Genomic DNA, 24,830 nt, shown 5'->3' on the forward strand with positions numbered 1-24,830 from the left:
TTTGTTTCATCTTGGTTGCTTTAATATTCCTAGAATCTTGAGTACGCTTTTTCTTTTAAATGCTCATATCCTTTCTCATTTGTCAAACATTGATTTATCTCCTGCAACTTATGCAGAACTCTAATTTAACACACTTTAGTTGGATCTCTTGTTTTCAACAAGCATCACAGATTCTAGTGAGAGCTCAGAAAGACACTGGCTGACCAAGCACACAGCATGGAGAGCCATTGTTTGTGCAGGTAGCCTGCAAACATAGTGGTTTTACATTTATTTTGACCAATAGCTGGTATCACAGTTTACAGTCTTAATTATCCTTATTTTTAAAGTAGTTATTTAGAACCCTGAAAGAGAAGAAGAAAGAAATATTTTCAGACTTTTTCTACTCAGAAATAGGAATAGACTATAGTGGCTTAATTCAATTACAGTAACTTAAATTCCTTCTTTAGTTTTATGTCACTTGGAAAAAATACCACTAACCTCTGACTTACTTTAAAGATTTAGATTTTATCACCAAATAGTGGTGAAATGGCAAATTTGTTGGTAGAAGCTGAACAATTACCAGAGATGCCAGTTATGTTAAGAAGCTGGGACACTGCATACTTCTTATCTTAATTCCAGGGTGAAAAAACAAAGATTTTAAATATTTAATAAGAAGAAAAATGCTCCAGAAATTGCTGTTCATGCACCTAAGGTTAGTGAAAGCACTGGAAGTTTGAAGAGGTAAAGCACTCATCCTAAAGCACATCAGCATTCAGTAAACCATCACAGATGATTTTTGAATTGGCAAGGGCAGAAGGACAATATTAAGAAAGCAGAGTGACTCCAGCCCCTCTCTCATCTTAAATAGCATAGGGAGTGTCCACCTCTCTGCTGGAAAGTCAGGGAAAGGCCACTGCTCTTTCACCAGGCACTATGACCAGCACCAGAGCATTCACAAACATTGTTTTTCTCACTCAGCTCACCATTTAACCACAGTGCAGAGAATCTGAATTAGCATTTGTATCTCAGTCCAGTGAAGAACAAAACTAAATGAAGAGTAAGGAAGAAGTCTCTCACAGGTAAAACACTACACAAGAGGAACAGAAGCAACAGACCCTGACTTTCCATGGGGCGAAACTGCCTTGAAATGGAACATGCGTGTGGTGCAGAGGCAGCATACACCAGGGAAGCAGTACCAAGTAACTTAAAGTTGTCAGGTTTAACTAATTGGTTCTTAAAAATGCCTGACGCAAACAAAGCACTGAAGTCCCTTGGCTGATTATGGCACCTCTTAGAATCTGATGAAGACATTCATCTGAGTAGGGAAACACACGAGTCAGGTAACTATAATGTCTTTACTGAGCAAATAAGTTATTCCATGCAATTCAAGGCACACTGAGTATTTAAAGAGGTACTGCACCAGAGCTGATAGGTTTCTTCATGTCTTTAGCAGAGCTGAAAAAACATTTGAAAAGAAATAATCTCAATTCTTATCACCTACATGCATCTGAAAGTTTCTGAACCCTCTACTGAAACCCATCTGTATCACAGGTTTAACACACTGGTCCTTGATTGCCCATGAAATTTTTAAAATAAGAGAAAAGCTCCTCAATCACTCAGACATTTAAAAGATTTGGAGTTTCCACTATCTCCAGTTTCCTGTTTCTTCTCTTAATACTGTTTAAATTGAACATTTATTTTTATCATTCATTCAGTCTTAAAATGTTTCCTCTTTTTATTCTTGCGAACAATCTGAGGACAGAGGGTTCAAATCCATCTCAGTATTTCCCCTAATCATTCAAAAAAGCAATCAAATAGCTGTGTGCATGCAAGTTCACAAGCTAAAAGCTATGTCAAGCATTCAGAAGACAATACTTTGGAATAATTCCCCACTTGGGTACTCACCCTGTACCAAGAGTACCAGTGCACAATGTTAGCATAGCTACAGCTCGGGCATCCTCAGTTCCCACCAGCTTTTCTGGCTCTAGCTTCTCCAATTAGTCTGGTTTCACGCTGGAGAAGTCCAAGAGTTTCCACAGTGTCAAAAAATCCATCCAACACTGGCTTGATTAGTGATCCTGTCTGACTGCAGACAGTGCTGGGTTCAGTGCGAGGCACAATCTGATTACCTGGGGGTAACTTCTTACAGTGTCCTGAAATCACAGCCAGGCATTTAAAAGGATTTCTCCCAGAATCAAACACAATGACAAAGGGAAATATGAATATGACTATCACAGTCCTGTCTAAGTTCAGCAAAGAAATGCAATTCTAATGAAACTTTTCTCTGATCTGTTTTATCAACACAGAGCTACTATGGGGAAATTAAAAAAATAAACTCATGCATTTTAGGTTTTCAAAACCAAAGCCACATAAACAAAGCTGGGCTATATTAATGGGGACCCTGACAATAGATCCAAGAACCAAAAGTTAGTCATACAAAGGGCTGTGTCACACTTAAAAACTGAGCTGAAACTTTTCTCTCCGTGCTGTTTTAAAGCCACTCCATACTTCAGCCTGAAGTGAAGGCAAACATTTATTGACAGCTAATGCAGTGCTCCTGCGATGTATTATTAGGCACAAGCCCAGAGGCACAGGGCCAAGTGCTGTTCATCTCTTGGCGAGTGTCTCAGTGTCTCAGATATGCACTGCCTGAAAATATCCAGTGATATTGCTAATGTTTTTTAAAAGGCAGGAGTCTTGAGTTTTCACAGAAACTGATACACTGATTAACCCACCAAAATAAGAGTATAATTGAAGAAGCCCTGCAACAGTTCACCCAGTTTCTAACCCCTGTTTCCACACAACAGGAGTGATGTACCAAAAAAATACTACCTTCCTTTGCCTTACCTCATTATTTACTTCAGCAGTGTCAAATCAGATCTTTCTTGCTTGGCTAGAAACTTTTCCAAAACAAGTGAAAACATCTATCAGCTTTTACCCAAGGGAAATGAACTGCTGAATATTCAATCATAGGTTTCCTTCCAAATGCTCTGCTTGTTTGTTTTAGAGAAGCCTTACAAAGGACAAAAAAAAGGTTTGAAATCCTCTGAGCAAAGCTGCCTTCTTTCTCTGAAGGTCACCCTCAAGTAATTTCAGAACCGTGGAAATAGCCAGGGGAGGGACAAGCAGACTCAAAAGACAGCTTTTCTTCTCAAGAAACTTTGGTGCTTCAGGCTGAACTAAAAAAATGCCCTCAGGTGGAGGTTTGCCACTTTTTATGGACCTATCCAATTTTACCCTGGGGAGAGAGATGCAGTAAGAAGTTCTTCTAGCAAAAGTATCTGCTGCACAAGTGCTTCAAAGAAAGGAGAGATTGCCTTTCCAAAAAGACTCCACTAGAAGTGATCAGGCTCATCAAGGGTCTTATGGTCAGGTACTTTCTTCTTTGGGACAACCCTTAACCACTGTTTTCATGGTCAGTGTCAAAGCTGGAATATTCAAACCATACGGTATAGACCTGAATAAAGACAGCCCCTCCATATTCCTTCAGAATTTATGGTATGATCATGCATATGCACTCAAATTGACAGTAATGCATTTACCAAACATTAACTATGCCTTGCCTATTCAGAGCAAATTTTGCCTAGGATCCAAACTGAAACTCATAATCACGTTAGCTAAACACATTATTTAGGAGATGTTGCAGCCTGACTAAAGACTCAATTTTGCATAAACCTTGAGAAAGACCCGGGAAACCAGCGGCAGCTGGTTTTTTGCCTAAGCAAAAACTATAGGATCTGGGGCCCCTGTGCAGCTCCATGCACGGGCACACCACCGTCATTCCCGTGACAGCTCCGCACACTCCGTTTCTGTAAGGAAAGCGAATCGCCGCCCGAAATCCCCAAGCAGGCAAGCGAGCAAAGCCGCTCTCCGGGGCAGAGCAGGAGGGCAGCGGCCGTGCCCCGGCGCAGCTCCCGGCGCCGCCGCCCCCGCCCAGCCCCGGTACCTTCAGCGGCGGCCGCAGTGCGGGGCAGGGCCGGCTGTGCTCGCTCCGCTCCTCTCCGCAGGGCAGGGCAGGGCCGGGCCCGCCGCGGGAGCGCTCAGCCCGGGGCAGGCGGCAGGGACGGGGCGGGGCGGCCGCGCTCCGCCGGCTCTGGCAGTGCCCCTGCTCCGCACACGGCCCGGGCAGGGACGGGACCCCGCAACTTCGCACGGTGCCGCCGGCCAAACAACCGGCGCAGTTGCCGCTACCCAGCGCCAGTCCCTCGCCCAGCGGGTGCCCCCGGCCCGCCCGCCCGCAGCCCCTCTCACCTCAGGCGCTGCCTCCTCCCGGCCGGGACGGGGGACGGCGCCGGCTGCTCCCCTCTCCATCGCCTCGCCCCGCTCCCGGCTCCCCGCTCGCTCCGGCTGGTGCGGCCCCGCTCGCCGCCGCCGCAGCCCCAGCGCCGGCCCCGGAGCGCCGCCTGCCGCCGGGGCACGGCCCCCCCGCCCCGGAGCGCCGCTGCCCCGGCCGCCTTGCGAGCCTCAGGGGGCTCCGTCCTGTCTGGGCAGCGGCGCTCATCTGTCATTCGTGTCTTTAACCAGCGGCCCCCTCCCCTCATCGGGGCAGCGCTGGCCCCGCTGTTGCCCAAGCACTCATCCCGAGCCCGACCGTGACGCTTTGAGGCGGCGATCGCGCTCTCCCGAGCGCCGGACCTGTGCTGGCTGCGCTGCGCTTCGGGCTGAGTTCTCCGCTCCGCTCCGAGCCCGCGGGCGGCTCCGTGCAGCCGGCAGGTGAGCGCTGTCAGCGAGCCTGCGGGGCGGGCCAGGCGCTTCCCAAGGCGGGGAGAGCCCTTTCCCCGAGTTTCTACCCCTGCCCGGCGCAGCCGGAGCGGGGCCGGCAGCTCCCGGTAAGGCGCTTCGGCACAGCGCGGCTGGGCTCCGACCCCGTCGTGTGTGCCGGGGCTGCCAGGAGCCCTCGGGGGGCAGAGTGGGGAGCGGCGTTCACAGACGGTCGGACGGAGACACCACTGGCCTGCTTGATGTCCCCGATCTGCGAGCGGGCGCTCGGGGGAAGGTTAAGCCTTTGGATGCCGGTGTGAGTGCTCGGGCTCTGCCCGCGCCTACACCGCATGTACACCGCCGCAGGATGCCGCTCACCGGGCAAACCAAAAGCACACTGGTAACCACACTCGTAACTTTTATAGTTTTAGTAACGAGGATGCTCTACCCCGACTCCTCCCGCCCCCCCGCTAAACCTCGATAGGTACCAAGTTACAACCTATTTGTAGGTTAGGATCCTTACAACCTATTTGTAAGGATCGAAATGCATTTCCTGAGGTGTCTCTTGTCTCATGTCAGCTTTTTTCAAAATGCCTCTGTAGCTAGTACCTGAATCCAGTTTTTTGTCAGTCTTAACACTTTTATTTTATTTTATTTTATTTTATTTTATTTTATTTTGATCCTGGCATTCATTTATTTTAATTTTTGGTGTATTTAAAAAAAAAAATTCCTTCCCTTCCTCTTGGGGAAAATTCTGGGTAGTTCTGGCATCTGTCATGATTTTTGCCTCTTAATATTGAAGCAAAGATTATGTGTGTATTAATTAGTTGCTTTTCTCAGTTAGTGGATCAAGAGCAAGAATTTGTTAGGTCAAACTTGACAGAAACTGTCAGTCCCAGGCAGCCCCTTGTCTCTGCAAGGAGCCAACTCTGTCTCAGGGAGAGCAGGACATAGCTCTGCCTAGAGTATCTGTAGCTATTGTGGAGATTCTCTTTGTACATGTATATGCATTTCATGGTTTTTACTAACTATTTCTTACAACCACTACAAAATCAATCAAGTTTCATGGGAACAATTCATTGCTCTTAAAGTATTTGCTTTTCAAGACAGCAGAATTGGCAATTAAGTACATTGCCTTCTAATTTCATTTCATATTCTGTTTGTCTTGCATTATGTAAAGACAAACAAGCAGGACCTTGCTCATGGCCTTCTCAGCTCCATTTCAGCACTGCTTCTTGCATGATCTCCATGAATCACTCCCCTCTGCTCTCCCACTGAAGTCTGGAAGCGAGACAGGCATCGCAAAATCTGACCTTGTTCGTATCGGTGTTAAAGAACTATTTGAAACCACTTGTCTTTCTCATACAGCAAGACCTTTTTATTTTTATTTTTTTTTGCTGCTTGACAGCACAGATAGCCTGGAACATATTTCCCCTGGCATAAGATTTTTGTGCAATTACTTTTCTGTGCCAGCTCTATTTATTTATTTAGCACGGATTTATCCCACCTGTGTATGGCTTGTATTTCCTCAAAATAATCTGTGTTGAAATACACAGACGTATGTATTTCCTTTTTTTCCCCTCCCCCTCTAATTCCCAATAAGTAATTTGACAAGGCTATGAAGATTAGGATCTCACTTCTAAGAGGTTACCTTTCAGCTTGCACTGGAGATTAGTTGTGCATCCTCAGAAGTGAAGAGTCAGCATGACTGGACAGATGTAATTCCACTTTTAATAATTCCAAAATATTAAACAGTATACCGTATCCTCCACCCCCCAGTTCCACTAAGTTGCAGTTCCTTTACTTCACAGATGATAATGAAGAGTAAAATTGAAAATCAATAGCAGAATGTTATTTATGGGGTCCATGCCACTTACCATTAAAAATAATACAATTCCAGTTTTCTAAACAGATAGGGAAAAGGTTGCATGCAGCAGTTAATTGGTTTGGACAGGATCAAATCTGTGCAGTCTTGGCATTACTTTTGTTGAAAACTGGGTCTCTGGCTCCAGCCTTTTTCTCTCAGTGCTCTTGCTTTGGTGCTGCTTTGTGCTCCTGTTCCTTGAAGGCCATGTCATGTGTGCTATTCCCGACTCACACAGCACCCACAGCTGCAGCAGGGAGGCTACAGGCACCGTTCCAATCCTTCTGAAGACCCTCACATCTAGAAGTGGGCCACAAAAGGTAAATTGGCAGCTTTGTTTCATATCCATGCCTATAGAAGATTGGGACCATTCCTTCTTACTCTTCCTTCTGGACTTGCTTGGAGTAAATAAAATTGAGTTTGGTTTACAGTCATGCCTTTCTACTGCAATTGAAAACACATTTGTATGGCTTTCTGTGAGGAGCTCTCTCATACAGGTGTGTGGGTGCAGCCTCATCAGTCTTCTAGTTCAAAAATTTATTATTTTACTTGGACCTGGTCCTGCTTCAAATGAAATTAACATCTGAAGTCCCAAAAATTTCAGAGAGGTATGATTAAATGCTTTGCAGGTGTGTTTCCCCATTTCTTTCCAATACATCCCATTAGTGTTGCTATTGCCATTCTGTTCCACAGATGGCAGCTTCAGTGGCAGTGACATGGCAAATGTAGAAGACAAAGCCTACCTCTGTTTCACTTCTTCAATTATTTTAAAATTTCTTAAATATGCTTAAATGTTTTTAGAAAGCATATTTAAGAAATTTTAAACTGTAATAAGCATTAAGCCACTTGCTTACACTGCTCACCAAGACCAACTTTTGTAAAGCAAAAAAAGCAGATTTAAATGCAATACTTTAGGGTTTTTTTAAAATCTGAAATCTGAGTAAAGCTGGACTATTATCCCAGAGCTATGAAAGGGGAAAGGATATACCTTTTCCTTTTGATTCACAACAGAATAACTCCTAGAATTGTGGGGTGGTTGTTGATTTGTTTTGATTATTTTAGCATCTCAGTTGTTGTATTGACGAATTTGGTTTAGGACTTGTGTCATCCAGAAGCTATTTTGCAGGTCAATAAGATGCCTCATCTGAGTGTCAATAAGCCCTCTTCAAATACATTCAGCTTCTCAGGACTCATTTGGGATCAGCAGTCTTAGGGTTGAGTTTATACATGTAAGTACATATGTTTTAGAGATGAAGAACCTATTAAATTAGTTCACCATGGTTAAATTAGTTCACCAATGACCAAAGAAACAGTATATGGGCAGAGGCAGTAAGAATCTGCACTAAAGCTGGAATTTTATAGTTTCACCCTGGTGTCCCAGTCAGGCAAGTTGTTTTAGCTGCAAACTGGTACATCCCCATCTGCCTGGAAGGGACCAAGTAGGGAATTGGAAGCTTTTGCAGAGGATGTGCCCAAAAACGTGGCATCAGGCAGGAGGTGAATTCTATATGTTAGAAAGAGGATTCTAAGTAAAAGAAGGTGTCACAAAAAGGGAAACAAAGGTGATAGTGGCCACGACACCTGGGGTGTGTGTAGACTGTGGAAATGGTTATAGAAGTTTGCTCCTTGGAGATGGTGGCAGGAACAAAAGGAAGCCCCTGGAAGCCTGACTCCCACTCTTCAGCTCTCATAGCAGACAGAAATCCCAGAGATGGATAAGTGAATATGTCTGTGAAGACTGTGTTGAACACTATTATTGTAATGCTTTTGATTGATTGTCACAAAGTGCTGCTGAGTGTGTTTTTGCAGGGAGAGAGAGGCAGATAGCAAAATTTTGGTACCTGTCATGGAGATAATTATTTTTCTAGCTGAAGGGAGTGAAAACCGGAAAGGGAAAAGGAGCATCTCTTGCTTCAGGTAAAAGTGATTTTTCAAACAGGGAAATAATTAAGCTGAACTTCTATTTACATGACTGCAACAAATTCTGTTCGGGGCAGCTGATTGGAACAAGAGCTAAGAAATTATACTGCAGGTAACAATGCAGAAGGCAAGGGTAATATAATTGTATCAATGACAGCAGATGCAGTAGTTTTTCCCTCAGGTTATTTGTGGTCCCGTTCATGTGCAAAATATTTTATATCTATTAGAACAGTAGCCATGTGTATACATTACATGAATATGGCCATGTGTATATATTACATAAATATAATATTTTCTCTGTACTTATTTTCTTCTGTATAAGAAGGTATCTAAGGGACAATTTAGAGTTTTCTGCAGACTATTTATATAAATTATATAACATGTTGCAAGCAGGAGATACTTACATATTAATAACAATTTTTCAAATTATTTCAGGGGAAATTAGGTTGGAAAATCACAAAAGTTAAATTCAAGAAAGCAAAAGGAAATCAAGCAAGTTATAGAAGATGTAATAGAGCTACTGTGGTGATAGCTGTTGTGGTGATCGCTTGTGAACGCTCTGTATCCTTTTTGTGTGGAAATAATATTGCTGTGAGTTACAGCTCTGGTATTTCCTTTTCTGTTAGATATCAGGTTATGTTTTTGTCATTTTGCTGAGAGTCAGCAATGAATTTGTATCCCTGTAATCTCTTGCCTCAAGTTGCAGGAGCACAGTTGCACCAAACAGTGTACAAGTCACCTTCCAATTATAGCTAAACTAAATTTTAAGGTAGTATATGCAAACCTACCCTGAAAAAGAAAACTTGTTATGTAGAAAGGAGTTTATGTTCTTCTGGCTCTGTTTATTGCCCGAGTCATGGGGTTGGTGGAGGGGAGAGTAACTCTGCCAAGCAAGAAACTCTTAGCCACTTGGCTCTTTGATTTGCAAATGAGACCTAGGTATACGTATTAACATTGAGCAAAACTGGAGCCTTACGACAACAACACGTATAGTTATCTTTCAATTTTTCCAGGTCAGATGCAAACTTATGCTGAAAACTGTCTCTTTGTAGAGATCTGACCAAGCTGCCAAGCCCAGGAGCTGGCACTGACTGCATGCCACACCATGTGCTCAGAGATTGCTTACAAAGGAGGTAAAAATCCACATATTGATTTGGAGGTAAAAATCAACAGGAGGTTTGGAGGTAAAAATCTACATATGTTTGCCTCCATGTTGACAGGACAAATCCCAGCAGCCATGCTCAGGCTGAAAAGGCATTTTGCTAGTGTGGGGATTTGCCCACTCAAAAGACCAAGGCAGAAAACATTCTATAAATGGGAAGAAATACAGAACATAAACTGGAAGCAATTTGGAAATTATATTTTTTCTCTCAAATCAAACATAAGCACCCAACACTCTGAGATAAAAGCATGATTACTGAATAAATATATGGTCAGGCAGCCAGACAAATGGAAAATGAATCTAACAATGTTAAGCTTGATCCTACCCTGCTTTGGGAAAAATTGCTTCTTAAATACATTTCATTGTGTAAATTTAACATTTCACCTCAAAGTATTATGTTTGCTTCAATACAGGCTTTGTGGTCTGAAGGGTTCTCCTAATCCATTTGGCTGAAAATCAAGGCCAGTGACAGAAAAATAATATCAGAATGATTTTTGTGGGATTTATTTGCACTGTTGTTCTCAGAAAAAAAAAAATTAAGCCAAATTCACTAGTTTCAGATTCTTGACATGGATCATTAAACCAAGGCAAGCTCTCTATTGGCTCTTTGACTCAGAATTAAGGTTTCAACAGTAAATTGTACTTTATTTTGAAAAAAAATTACATCTCCTTTAATTTCAAATGTCAGTATATAGAATATAAAACAGTTTAGTAAAATCACTCTGAAAGTTCATTCAGATAAATGTTTAATCATCCAGCATTGTCTGGAGGTTTATGAACATGGGGATCCTAATGTGCTCTAAAGTAGCATTTAAATTTTGTTGAAGGAGAATATGCCTTTTTCAGGGAGGAGTGAATTATCCCCACGAGTGGTCTACAGGAAGAGTAGGTGTACAGTAAGTTCCCAGCCCCACTCACTAACTTCACAGTAACTTTCTCTGCAGACATGTATCCAGGTCAGTAGAATTTAAGCTTTGTGAATCTTGCCATGCACATATTGCAGCACTTTGGCTACAAAGTGGATCAGAGCCCAAACAGTGAAGGATGGCTATGTTTGCATTAGGAGCAAAATGGTGCCGTGGGTCCAACATTTATCTTTGAGGAGCTTTTTCTGCAGTGTAGCTGCGGTGTGTTCCAAGGGACTCAAAGCCCATTAGTGCCTGAAGCACATTTTTCAGCTTAGCTCCTGCAGAAAGACCCTGGTCGGGCAGTATTGAGCAACACACACTAGGTGGGGAGAATCAAGAATAATCTGAACTTCAATGCTAGTGTAGATATTCTGAAACAGGGCAGGGCTTCACAGGAGGGCTAGTCTGATGGCAGCCTGGGTGTTCTGTGAGTCTGGGGTGACCAGTGTCCTGGGGACCTGCTAGAGAGTGGCTGTGGAACTCCTTGAGTTAGCAGAGAGGTTGGTATTTTTCATTTTGTGGAAAAAAGAATGCAGAAAAGCACTCAGCAGATTCATGCCTATGGCACCATTCAGCCTGTCATGGCATTTGATGCAGAACTAACACTCTGCACAGCATTCTGTGGTGAAGGCCACATTATAAAAACTGCATTGAGAGCTAGCCCTGAAGCTTTTCTTGCCCCAGTCTGTTTGCCATGAGAAATAGTAAATTAAATAACATCCTAAACGCCAGACTCCTGTATGTAATGAGCATGCAGTTCACAGAATTCACTAAGCAAGAGGTTAGTGGGCTTAGTGAATTTGCCTGGTTCTTTTAAAAGACTTTCTATTATTAATAACGTTTCCAGCTTCTTAGTGGGAGCTGAAGTTACTGCAGAGCTTTTGAAACAAATTTCAGGGGTCAGGAATGGATGTGCTATTTTTGGCTTCCACTTAACCACCCAACAGACTGGAGTCAGGTAAATGATTTGCTCATGTTGCCATTAGTATCATGTTGCTGCTATGCATGGCATCCTTTTCATAAAAAACAACAGAGCTACCGTTCCAGCAGCTTGCAGCACAGATTAGAGAAAATGGTGAGGTTTGCCAAAGTGCTTTTGCTCTTTACATAGCAATTAAGCTTGAGAGAAAAACAGATGGCCACAGGTGGGTCTCAAGCAGCTACACACAAACCTCAAATATCCACCTAAGCCACAATCACCTTTTGGGATTCAGGTGGCTTTTGAACAACCAGTGGGCTGTGTGTAAATTATTTGCATGGATGCCAACCTATCCCTACCTATGAAAACAGCAGATGAGAAAGCGCATGGCAGTGGCTGATGGAAAGAGGAGATTAGGGCAGCAATATGGTCAGTGTCACCCGTGAACTTTGTCAGTTGTGGATATTTTTGTAAAAGTGAGAGTTAGAATAACAGTGCAGGTGCTGACATCCAGAGGAGGGTGGTTTGGAGGGGAGGGAAGGAATGTGGTTACCCCATTCATTCCATCATGGCTCACATTAGCAGTGTGTCTTTAAAAAAAAAAACAGGATGCTGCTAAGGACATAAAGAGAGCTCTGGTGTATGTTACATCAGTTGTAAAATTGAGTTATTTCTAAATTATTGGGGTTTTTTAAATGCCACTGGCTGAGTTATAACACAAAGCCGAACAAGATCTGCAGTGAAGAACATGAGTAATTTCAGCGATGGGACCTGCAGAATTATTTAAGCAAATTTGTGTGATAACTGGGGCTTTTCTCACAGTGTTTAGTCTTGATAAGAACAAGACTGGTGTCTTATCTGCACTGCTTATCACATTTACTGCTTAATAGCAATGGAGCTGCTGACAGCAAGGAAACAAAAAATTGTCAGGAAAGTTGAATGATTGAATAACCCCTAAATGAATGCCCGGTGTTTTCAGTGATATTTTTGGCAACAAAGAGACCTAACCAAAACAAAACAATTTTCAGAATTCACTGAGGTGATCCTTCAGAAACACCAGCGGGGGCTGCATCAACAGAAGTGTCACATAAGAGCTGTTTGTCTTCAGCTCCTTCTCCTTCGTTATGAAGGAACCTTCTCACTTCTACAGTGGGGAAACAGTTTCAGGCCAGAAGGGTGGACAAGCAAGAAGGGGAAAAGAGGCAGATGTTCAAGGAGCAGCAGCCTCCTTGGGTGCCTTCAGCTCATTTTCTGAAGTGCAGCCAATTTCCAAGGAAAGTAGCTCAGGAAAAAGAAGGTGCTGTGCTGCTTGGGAGCTGACAGACTGCCCCTCCTCGACCAATAATTAACTACCAGAGCCAGAAGATAAGGTTGCATCTCAGCAAAATGTTTTTTTGTCATATAATGATCATGACAGAGATGAAAGTGCTTGTGAGTGCAAAATTGACTTACTTATCCATGCTATAACCTGACCGACTGCATTCACACCGGGCAGATCTAACGATGCTTCATGCTGGGGCTCTCATGAGATGAATCTCTGCAGGGAAAAAATGTCACTTGTTTTCTACTGTGCTCTTTCAGATACTTTGGGCACGTAGTTTTGTTAAACAGAACCCAGCAATCCTTTTCATATTGGTATTTTTGAGCATTTTTGTTTTAATGGAGAAGTGGCAGCTCATTTAAAGCCCAAGAGCATGCATGAAACATTTAAGTGAGTTCCAGCTGAGACAGCTCTGGGTGCAGTGTGGAAGGAGGGAGTTTGTGTGGCTGAAGACTGTCACCTGTAGCAGGTCTTCTTTCCTGTCCTTAGCCCTCTGTCTTCATTGAAACCCAGGTGACAGGTTAAATGTCAGCAACAACCTTTGCGCATTTCCTTTTAATTAATAGCTCTTGGGGTGACTTATCAGATGCAAAAGTTTCATCTTTATTATAATAAATTTGCTGTTAAATCCTATTTTGCTATTTTAGCCTGGTGGTGCCATTGGTTCCTTACAGCACATGTTGAAAAACATCCTTTCAAAGCCCAACTAGAAATTAAAATTGATTAAACACCCAATAGACTCCCCAAAGTTGCATGAAAATTGAGCATGAGTAGTTTCAGAAATTAAAAATGCTATTCTAAAAAATCTGACAGGTTCTCTACCCCTAAGAAAGTCCAGAGAAGGACTGGTTGTCTTTGTCCTGGTTTACAAAGATGCTAATTGGGAAGTTTAAGCAGGCTTCACTGCTGTGTCACACATGAAACAGGATGGTTAGATCACTCAGGTCAGAGTCATAGAGAGAATCATTGCCTTGCTGCTGGGTGGTAGGCACCATTGGGCCAGAAATCCTGTCCCTGGTGATTTTGAGAGACCTATAATCTTGTTCCAGTGCAGAACAAAAAGCCATCTAAGGTGCTGGAAACTTTTCCTTTGTTGCTAGGGAAGTCAGTGTAGTGAGGCAAGGACAATGTTTTTCTTTCTACATCCATCCTCTAAATATTTGTAATTTCTGTGACTACTCATTGTGTGCATTCTTTATTTTCTCAAAGCAGCACTATTCTGAATAGATCTCCTTATCTTATTCTCTAAGGGGTTTCTAAACTGTAAGCAAGCAGGCTGTGGATCAATTAGCTCCATCTACTCCATCTACTTCTTTTTCTTTTTCATTTTGTACTTAATAGCAAACAGTTGCATTTCCATCTCTTGGTGCCCACTAACGTTGGAGCTGAAATACTGGGAAAACAAGGCATTTAAGTCTTGCTATGAGAAAGAGCTACCCCAAAGCAGCATAGAAAAAAAGACACCCTTCGCTCTTCATATGCCACACAGTCCTTCAGCTGCAGAGGAGCTGGAGTGGCTCAGGAATTTACCATGGTAATATGAGGTTCAGACTTTGTTCCTGGAAAGGGCTGAAGTACCTACAATAGCTGGCCTTCAGTTGGCCATCAGGTGACATCAGCCTTAACACAGTTGCCCTGCAGGGTTACAAGTTTTCCTGACACCCATCTTCCCTAGGCTTATTCCAAAAAGCTAATGATAATTTCTGCATAGAAGAAATATATTGACATTTTCCCTCTCCATTTATGATACCACCAAAATACTATTCCTTATTTAGTTTTCTTTTTTTGAGATAAATACCGTGCTCTTTATAACCCCATTGAAGCCAACAGGTTTTTCTCAGCTTACATCTAGGTATGATACCAATTTTCTGTGTGTTTCTCACTGTGCCATTCTGCCTAGGACACAATTGTGGGAGAAAAAAAGACCTCCCACAGCTGGGGAAGAGGGTTCAAGCTATCTGACTGGGAATTCATGCCACTGTCATCCTGTCAGCTGTTTGTCTTCTCACTGACCCAAAGCCCTAGGAGACACCACCTTGTTAAATCTAAAGAACATCATGTATCAGAGCCCCATCACTGAGCTGACTTGACCTTGTGCTATTACAGCATCTAGCAACTCGCTTGTCAATGGGAAAAAAAAAGCATTCAGAGGGGACAGAAATTAAAAAATGCAGCACAATATAGCTCAATATTCTTGTATGTTCTGCACATATAAAGCACCATTTATCCAAATCCTTTTTTCCATCCTATTGCTTAATTCTATTTATAATGATGAAACAATTCCTCAGGAGCATGAACATGTTCATATACGGGAAGTAAATTAACTCAGTAAGTTGCTGACTAAACCAAACAAATTAAATTTTTTTTCTTTGAGAATAACATCCTCCCCATCCATTATCAAACAAAAGATGCCTGTATTAAAAGCTTACACTTGAGGCACTCTCCCTGGTACTGCACAATTTGTGACACAAACACATTAAGCTTATTACAGCAGGGAAAATTATTTCTATCGGCAAGTATTTTGTAGTAGCTCTTTCTTACGTATCAATTATGGGTCATTAGATTCCAAATAAGCAATATCTGCTCACACACATGGCATGTAGCCACCTTGAAAGGTGGAAGCACCTCCCTAATGAGGTCATCCTGGGAAATGCATGCAGCCAGGCAGCTCTGATTTACAAGTTTACAGAAACAGAGGCTGCAGGCAGACAATTCTCCATCACTTCTCAGGCTGGGCTGTACAGATGGCATTTTCTTCAAACTGTTCCACCTTGCGGTACGAAGTGTTTAATATGGATGTTCAACCTATTCTATTCCAGGCTCCACATACTCCAGAACCTGAAGAAAACTAATCTCAGGGAAAGTGTTAGAGCAACATTTGCAGCTTAACATTTCTTAATGTTAAGAAATGTTAAGCTGCAAATTACGCACAGCCCCTTGAAGGTATCTTCAGGCTGGCTCCTTGCCAAAAGAGTTTCAGTATGGGTTGAGATCAGGATCCAAGCTGATAGATTTCCTGTTGGGATTTAGACACCTAAACATACAGGTGTCTAATTTTCTACATAATAAATGCTTTGCTTGTGGCATCACAAGATGCTTGTAATCTAACAGGCACTGCCTCAAGCTCCAGCACAGGCCAAGCTGTATTCACTCTACTGGATGTGCCACAATGAGACAGTAGCAAGTCACCAAAACATTGACTCAGCTGACTGAATATGAAAGGAATCAGTGGTCTATCTCCAAAGGCTAAAGGCAGGTAAGAAAATAATAAAGGTCACAAAAACAAATGCCATTAAGTGGCAACTAGGCTTGACCCCTCAACACAGTGCATCAAGGAGCTGGAGAGAGGTAGGGGCAGCTGTGGCTGGCAGAGTGCAAGAGAGCAGCTTCAGCCCAAGGAAAAGTACTGTCAGCACATTCAAAGGTGTAGAAGCAAGAAAGGAGTTCAGTAAGTATCAAGCCTTCAGTGAAGCAAGGAAGAATGGATTATTTAATTTCTGGAAGATGAAAACTTGACCGTAGAATAGCATTTTTCTGCAGAAGATTGAATATTAAGGTATTAGGTAAACAGGAATGTACAGTTACAGACAGAAAAATGTATTGTCTGAAGAAGTTATTTAGAGGAAAGAGTGAAATAACCAAAGAGCTGAATATTGCAGAAAATCTGGAACTGACAGTGAAAAACTAGGATAAAGTTTTATTTCTAAAATGGAAGGCACCCTCTTCCAAATGGAACCTAAACACTTCCAGTTACAGTATGTATCACACATTACTCACATTACTGATCCACAGGTGGAGAGGACATGAGGTGAGCCTCGTAATGTCTGAAGGAGAGACATCACAGAACTTGAAGCAGTGAAAAAAAGATTAAAAAAACCCCAAAGATAAAATACATCCTCAATTAAATTATAACTCAGCTAGTATGCACAAAGTCAAATGACTTCTGGCTCAGTTTCTCATAGAAAATTAGATAGTTCTGCTCCAAGTGGAAAAAAAATGTATCCTTTTGCAAATGCATTTCTCTGTGTTATGCTTTTAAGTACCAGCTTTTAAATCATGTTTGAAGAGGCCTGGGAAAGCACATTAGCACCTCTCCACAAGCACTGTTTGAACATGGTTGGCTCAGGGAGAGGAGAATGAAAGATTTCCAGACTCAGTGCAGACAAAGCCCAAAGGCTGTTGGCATAAGTACAAAGCTAGAATAGTGCTTCAAGAAAATGGAAAGAAAATGCCTTTAAAGAAGAATTCACCAAAATGACATGAAACAGCAAAGAGGAGACAGGGCCTTTGAGAGCAGTTTTTCACAATTAGGTCACTGCTCTTTTGTGAATGTTGTGAAGGTGTTCCACAACAGGAGTCAGAAACCTGCAGAAAGCCTGTTCCAAAAACCCTTCTGGATCCCCTGGCTCACTTTTTACCATTGCAATTATCAGACTGCCAGGGCAACTGATACAGCAAATTGACTGTTCACTTCCAAAGCCGCTTGCTGCTGGTCTTACAGAGTTAATGCAGGAGCTCTGGGGAAGCAGCAGCGCGCCTGGAGCAGCTCACAACATCCCTTGGGGAATGAGAGACTTACCAGCCATTTCTGTGTCTAGAGGGACACAGTGCAATGCAAAGTTATCAACTGCATTTAAAATGTCTCTTTTTTTGTGACCATCACTCTCCTTTCCCTGACTGCAGGTTAGCCGAGTGCTTTCCTGTGCCCTGTGTTTTAAAGAACAAGCTGGGGTCCTGCGTGTGTTTCTGACTTGGTGTTTGCAGCCCCTGACAGCCAGCGCTGTCTGACAGAGTCATCCGAGTGAGCACTAGCCAATCGGTTGCACCCTACACCCAGAAGGAGATTTCACATTTGAAAGGAGTTTTCTTACCACAGAGGAGGTAAGAAAAGAAATGTCTGCCAATGTACAAGAGGAGCAGACCAGCTCCTGGAACACATTTTAGGGAATGTGTTTCTATTTCTTTTCTTTCTTCTAGCTTAAATATTTTACTATTTTCAAAAAGGAGACCATATGAGCATTAAAAAAAATGTGTGCTGAGTAGCGCACTTGCATTTATAAGACAGCCTGCAGACAGGTGAGATGGCACATCAGAGGAAGAGGGACAGGTTTCCAATCAAATCAGTCACTGTGCTGTGTGGAGCTGGAACTGAAGTTCAGCACAGGTTTAGGCAGGTCTGTGTGCAGTATGGCAGATTTTCCATCTTCTTCTTCAACTTACAGCGCAGTTCTTGTTTCCTGAACAATGTTTCAGCAGTCTAGGGGTTTGGTGTGGAGCTTACTGAACATTAAAATTCAGTAAACTGTCACTGTTCTCTGTGTGATTAATAGAGATTAATGTTGATGTATGTACTAGCATATGACACCACTGTTTCTACAAGGAACCATTACTCATCAGCTCAACATGTGGGATTAATTGGCTTTGCTTATTACTAGGGAGAAACAAGCAAAAAGGTCAAGCTGCCCGAGCAAAATTATGCACTATCACTTAGTAATATCTCTTCAGTGGGAAATACTGAATTGAGTGAGAACAATTGTTTTTTATTTTTTGTCAGACTCATCCACTTGGTCTGTGTAATTAAAGTCTAGAACAAATATATGTACCCTGACAGCCTCTCACTACCTACAGACCACGTTAGTTGAGTACTGACTGTCATGTGCCACAGTAACATTTTTTTCCATCTCATTGTTTATTTTACATTAATTCAAGGCATTTCTGACACTGTATTTTTTTCCTGTGAGTTTGATTTTGCAGAAACAAACATTTGGAAATAATTGATGCTCTTTTAGGCCCTACTAAACTACCTTCAGCACAACTATCTGTATAGACAGGGAACACTTAGCTGAGACCTTTATGCACTTTGAATCATCTTTTTTACAGTGTTTTTACAGAATTCTGCAATTCAATTTACAAGTTACAAAGGATGTGAAATGAATGATGAATGGAGAATGGCTGGGATGCTGAATAGCTGTGTAGGAAAATTTTCCATAACAAAGAAAAAGGGGCTAAGGAAAGGTGTGTGCTGCTTCCACAAAAAGCAGGTGTGATCTCTTAAAAAAGCAAGTAATAGTAATGCGAGACGCGTGGGCTGTTTTAGTCTGTTTCTTATTGGACAGGAATACCCCTGCCCCACCTCACCCCCCATTATGAAAAGAAATATTGATAAGGAGTTGTTTTGCAAGCACTTAGAGATTTTGCAGTAGTTCTTTAGTATCAGGATGGGAGGTGTGTCCTAGGGATCTGAAAGTATCCTAATTCTCCCACTAGCTGGTGAGAATCAATGAAACCCAACTGGTCTCTGTAGTATGGGCAAAGAAACCATGTCACAGATGTAGACTTGAGAAATTTGGTAAGGCCAAAGGCTTTCTAGAAAGTTAAAGATCAGTAAAAATTGTTCAGGATTTTCAGATTTCCTGCTGTAGCCAGGAACACCAAGAGAGGAACAGAGGCTCTCTGTACAAATGTGCAGGTCTTTGAAAGCCTTGGGATCATTTCTGATAGAGTGAAGTCTGGGATATTATAAGCAGGGAATGCCACAGGAGGAGATAAGCAATATGAGTAACTGCTTGTCCACAAGTTTGTTGTTTAGGCAAAGATTAATGGACAAACAGAATAATTTGTTCCTCTTGAAACAGAAAAATTACCCTTTTTTGCAACTCTGGGAAAGTATGCTTACAGTGCATTCCAAATTTTTTTATTCTTGTACATAGGATTTATAAAAAGGAAAACTATAGAGGGATTCAATAATTTTTCAAGATGTTATTGGAAGAACTGAATCACGTTTCAAAAAACAAGACCCTGATTTATGCTGTAAAACCCAGTGTTTTACCTTTCATGGAGGTGACTTTAATATCAGATGGAACAGAATTTTGATGAATTTCCCTGCTGTCCTGGTTCTGGCCAGGAAGGGTTTGATTTCTGCAGTAGCCAAGAGAGGGCTTGGCTAGGACCTGGAGATTATTCTGTACCACCTCTCCTCATTTTCTGTATGGGGGAAGCATGGAGTGGTTGGCTTGGATTTGTGGTGAGCATTTTGCATTTGAATCACTCTGTGTCTCACTTGTACACTTTTGTTATTAATATTGTTGCTATTAACTGTTCATGTTCTTCTCTCATTGCTGTTTCCAGTAAATTGTTCTCAAGTCAAGCCAAGATCTTTGCCTTTTGTGTCTCCAGTTCTCCGCTCCAATCAGCACAGGGGAGAGTTGGAGGGGGAATGGAAAGTGAGCGATGGGCACAAGTAGAGCATGGTTGCACTGTGAGCACTGAATTCCTAAACCACAACAACTGTAAACACAAATAGTCATGGAAGGGCTTTGTGGAACTTCTGAAGCTAGAAAAAGTAATTTTTATTTCCAGTATTTTGGTGTAATTTTCTCACAGAAGGAAGACCATCTATTTTTCCTTTGAAAGGCAATGTCCTTTCAGAGCCACAAAATTTCACTTTAAAATAAAACAGTCAATAATGCAAAGCACAGAAATGCCATGCCATTCTGAGTATCTCTTTTTGTCAAGCTTATTAGGTAGAAGAAACATTACAAAACAAACAGCTCTGGGAAAACAACACAAGCAATACAGATTATTCAAACAAAAGAGACTGCAATGGTCATCTCATATGACCACCTCCTATTGTTATATTTGGAGTTATTTGTAGAACATTTTTATGAGAATGCTCACTGAATCTTCATCTCAACATCATTTACTAGGGTTAAGAGATGATCACACATCTTTTGTAAATAAATTTAAATATTAGAAACAAATGGTGAAAGTAACAACTTATAAATTGGCAGAGACACTAGCAGAGACATTTGTTGAGTAACATGCATCTGTTCTTTTATGCATTTACTAATTATCTAGAGTGGAGAATAAAGAATATATTAGTTGAAGTCACTTATATATTAAATTAAGGGAAATTACTAATACAGAGAAGACATGAAAAAAAATAGGATGGAACTCCCCCAGACAAGAAGTACAGGGAGAAAGTGAGAAAATGAGATATTATTTGTGGATTAAAACACAATCAAAATGAAAAGTTATTCTAAATCACAAGGGGATAGAAAAATCTAAGATGTGCTATCAAATAAACCTGCAAGGAAATAACATGGAAAGAATCTTAGGGAGCTGTACTTTCAATGCAGGATAACAAGGTAAAATAGCCAGAGAAATATATAATGAGACTGGAATATATAGATGAAATCTTTTCACAAGCACCCCTGGAATAGCCTGTTCTCTTCTTTATGAGATGAAGAAGATCTGATGAAAGAGAGAATTCTGATCAGCACAGCAAATGGATTCATCAAGGTCCAAAATTTGATTTATGAGAAAGAATGAAAAGACTTCAAAACATTTTAGATGATTAGTTAGATTAAGAGACAAGTACAGCCTAGGAACAAAGCAGCAGTCTTGAAATGCATAAAACCTATAAATAATGTTGAAAATACTTCACCAGCTAATCCAAAGCAAACATAAATGAATAAGTGAAACTAGGTAAAGAGGAGGTCAACAGCCCCTTTCCTAACAGCACACCATTAACTTGCACAGTGGTCTTGCAGGAGACATCATGAAAGAAACTCCACGCAGCCCAATGGAAACCTGAGAAAAAATGTGCAAGAGAGGACAGCTAGGAGTGGGCAGCTTTGGCTTCCCAGCTGGAAGTAGCTGGTGCCCCCCTGCCCTTCCTCTGCCCTTCACTTCTCACCAGAGGGATGTTACAAGGCAGTAGGGAGCCAGTTGTACGTGTAGATCCCGGTTGGTGGCATCCCTATGCCCCTGCCCTCTCCATGGCTGGATAATTGCTTCTCACTCCCTGTGAGGGTCTTTTGGGCATGAATTAGTTCCCATACCATTAGAAGTCAGTCTTTCCCTTCCTTGGTTCAAGTCTTTCCCTGGACACGCAATGGATCTGTGCCAGAGGAATGGTGCTGCTTGTTTCTCCACTCCAGCTTTGCCAATTCCAGGCTGTCCAGAGGATGCCCATGGGAATTCTCTTGCCTGGTGAGTACAAGGGTATCGGTGGGAAAGGGTGTCAGCTGGGAGTGAGAAGCCCGAACACGGCAGCTGCAAAGCTGGAATCTCTCCTTGGGAAGAAGTGCAGTTTTGTGTCATTTTCACAAAGCAGAAGAGAGCAGCAGGTAAGATTTGAACGGCAGCTTTGGGGAGCAAGGAGTGACACCTGGCAACCTGGCAGTGAAGAAAACATCTTCTTAAATTCCTTGGCATTCATGTCCTGCTGAGATGTTAAGCCATACAGCATCAAAAAGCAAGTTGTTGGGAGGTGATGCCTGCTCTGTCCACCTCTTCAATCCAGGGGATATTTCCCTCAAACTGAGTTTTCTCTCCAGGTTGATGTTTCCACACCAGCCCTGATTAGCATGGATGTCCCTATTTCATGTACAACACTCTCCAGCACACAGTCCCTGTTTCCTCAAACCAACTCTTCTGTAGCTGCTGGTAAGGATATCATGTTATTCATTAAACCTTCTATTAGCATGCTGCTGTCTAAGATTTCATTGTCTAACAGAACTCACTGCGTTAATGGTCACAGAGTGTAATGTTGAATGTGCTCCGTGGGAAATAACACACATCACACAGGCAGGAGGGCAATTGATTGGACAGTTTCATCTCCTGGTTTATTCCCCTGCTGCCACTGGCAAGTCAATATCATTGAGTGAATATGCCAAAGCAGTATCTTGTGAGAAAACTTGTCTTTGGTGGGATTTAAAGAAGTGATAAGAAGTAAAGAGAACATTAAAAGTAAAACAATACTTGTATAAAACTCTGTCAGACCTGAATTAGTCCCACCAGGTTTGCAAGTAGATCTTGGTTTCAGGCAGCATTTTCCTACAGTAGCACCAAGCACCTTCAAGCTTCATTTGCTGGATGAATTAAAACACAGTGACATTTCAATGCTTTCTCTAGATAAGCCTGAATCAGAATCCCAAACCCAAACACCCCCAAATGCTGGGGACATTTGGATCTTACAGACAGATTATCAAGGTAGTTGGGGATAAGTTTAGATGTTTGTGGAGGAGGGAAATCTTCCAGTGCATTACAGCCTGCACAATTTTAACATCTGCATGGAATAAGTGTGTGTGTAAGGAGAAGAGCATGGCTGACTAAGACAGAAGAGGAGGAATAGGTGAATGTGAGCAAGGGATAAAGTTTTCCAGTCACTGGGAAGAGGAATTTTTGTGGGGCACTGCATGTGCCCAACAGCATCACTTCTGCAGTCTTGTTTTCTCTGCTTGACTTTGTGCTACCAGGGAGAACATGGAAAGCTGGAAGCAAAACCCAAAAGACTCACGATTAAAGGCGTGTCTGCTACAAAATCCTGAGGGATAAGAGCACAAAAGATTGATGTGTTTGTGACAGTCTTGGCACCTGAGGAGTACAAGCAGAAAGGTTAGTGAAAGCTGGCAAAGCTGACTCCTAAGAACTGTTGCTCAGATATTGGAAGGAAAAGCTTCCTTGGCTATCAGTTTGCTGGATGTCACTCCAGCAAAATATTACTCTAAGGAAAAGGCTAATGTTGTTAGTGTGGATATAACTAAATATCAAGAACTTCATTACAAGACAATTCCAAGCAGGAGAAGTGGGAAAATCTATTGTGTGCCTTATAGCAACCATGCTTGTATGAACATTCCTACAATGATCGTGACCATTATGTGCTAAAGGACATGAATTTCACCTGCAAGTGCACATATGCAGTTCTGTGTGGAAAAGCAGGAGGAGAGGTGGGTTTTTTTTGCCTTGTGGCACTTGCAGACAGCAGTGCAGGCAGGGGGTATGCACCCCAAGGCAGATGCTGACAGCTGAGGCACAGCTGATTTTCCAAAGGAGTGTCCTGCATTACTGGGCAATGAGATTTGGCTTTTCTCCATTCCTTCTACCTCTGATTTATTTGGAAATAGGATAGCAGGTTGCTGCAGGCACAAAATCTGGTGATGTTCAGAGGACTGAATTGTATATAGGGCATCACCACTCCTTTCACCAAAACAATAGCAAGGACAAGGACCAACACTCCTTTTAGTTCTGTTGTTTCTGGGCACTGAAATGGGAAGAAATAACACAGTTTTATCCCTTGTCCTTTTCTACTCTGAGAGGGCATGATGGGATGTGCTGCCTCACTTGAATATGAGAGTCAGGTGCTCTCCAAAGGTGTGGCAAGGACATCTTGAATCTGCTGAAATTAGTGGGATGGCAACCTTGGGCTTGTTGGGAATGCAAAAGTGCCATGCAGTGTGTGTAAGTTGTGACAGGTAGTACAGGCCTGAGTGAGTCATGCCTAAATCCTACCCAGTGCTGGGCAGCTCCATCTTCGAGGTAACCACTGCCCAAATATCCCAGAGAAACCCCTTCCCACAGCAGGAAGGGCATACACTGAGCACCTCTGCCAACCCCTGCAGTCAGCTGAGAGGAGCTGAAATGGCATAGGGAGCTCAGAGCTGCTCAGGAGAATGCTCTGCAGCCATGCTACTCAGTCAAGATTTTCATAATTATTCTAATTTATAATTGAAAACCTTTTCATTTCCTAACAAGCAGTGAAGATGTGTGGTGAAAACCAAGAGATGTTTAGCAAAGAAAAAGAAAGCTTTGCAGTGAACCATGAAGCATGTTTTGGGGATCCCTGGTGAGTGCATGCTGCTTCAGGGACCTGACCAGACACCCACAGGCCCTGCTGCAACATCCACAGGGCGCTCCCCATTCCATACCCACATGTGTGAGACACAGAATCAAACCCCAGTCAGAACCCATGGCAGGACACAAGGTTGCTGAGCTGGGTACAGCAGCAGCACAGCTAAATGCCTGGAAAGGCCCCTGCGGTGTTAGAATGAACTGTGCAGCAGAGCAGCCCTGCAGGAGGGACCATGTGGGGACAGCTGGGCAGGCGGGGGCCCATATGTCACAGCAGTGACAGACCCTGTACCAGACAACAAAACCCTTCCTGCAGCACGAAGCGACCCCTGCAGTGATGGTGGAGAAGTGAGTCAGCTCATGGCTCCTCTGGCACCCGAAGCCCTTGCAAAGGGGGACAAAAGGAAGGGGCAGGAACCCCT

The 24,830-nt window shown here is 42.5% G+C and overlaps 1 protein-coding gene across 4 annotated transcripts in view; it reads right to left on the reverse strand.

Moving 5' to 3' along the window:
• The window catches only part of KCNG2 (potassium voltage-gated channel modifier subfamily G member 2), a 54,465-nt gene extending 49,384 nt beyond the window's left edge, over positions 1–5,081 (reverse strand). The window contains exon 1 of one of the 4 annotated variants that reach the window (XM_074542303.1): positions 4,615–5,081. The gene's annotated coding sequence lies outside the window, so the exon portion shown is untranslated. Of the gene's footprint in view, positions 1–1,884; positions 2,227–3,925; positions 4,140–4,230; positions 4,575–4,614 lie in introns of those variants that run through there. The other 3 variants (XM_074542301.1, XM_074542309.1, XM_005481786.4) reach the window with 3 other exon arrangements.
• Positions 5,082–24,830: the final 19,749 nt, after the last annotated feature.

Source organism: Zonotrichia albicollis, chromosome 1 (assembly GCF_047830755.1).
Source record: "Zonotrichia albicollis isolate bZonAlb1 chromosome 1, bZonAlb1.hap1, whole genome shotgun sequence".
Lineage (NCBI taxonomy): Eukaryota > Metazoa > Chordata > Aves > Passeriformes > Passerellidae > Zonotrichia > Zonotrichia albicollis.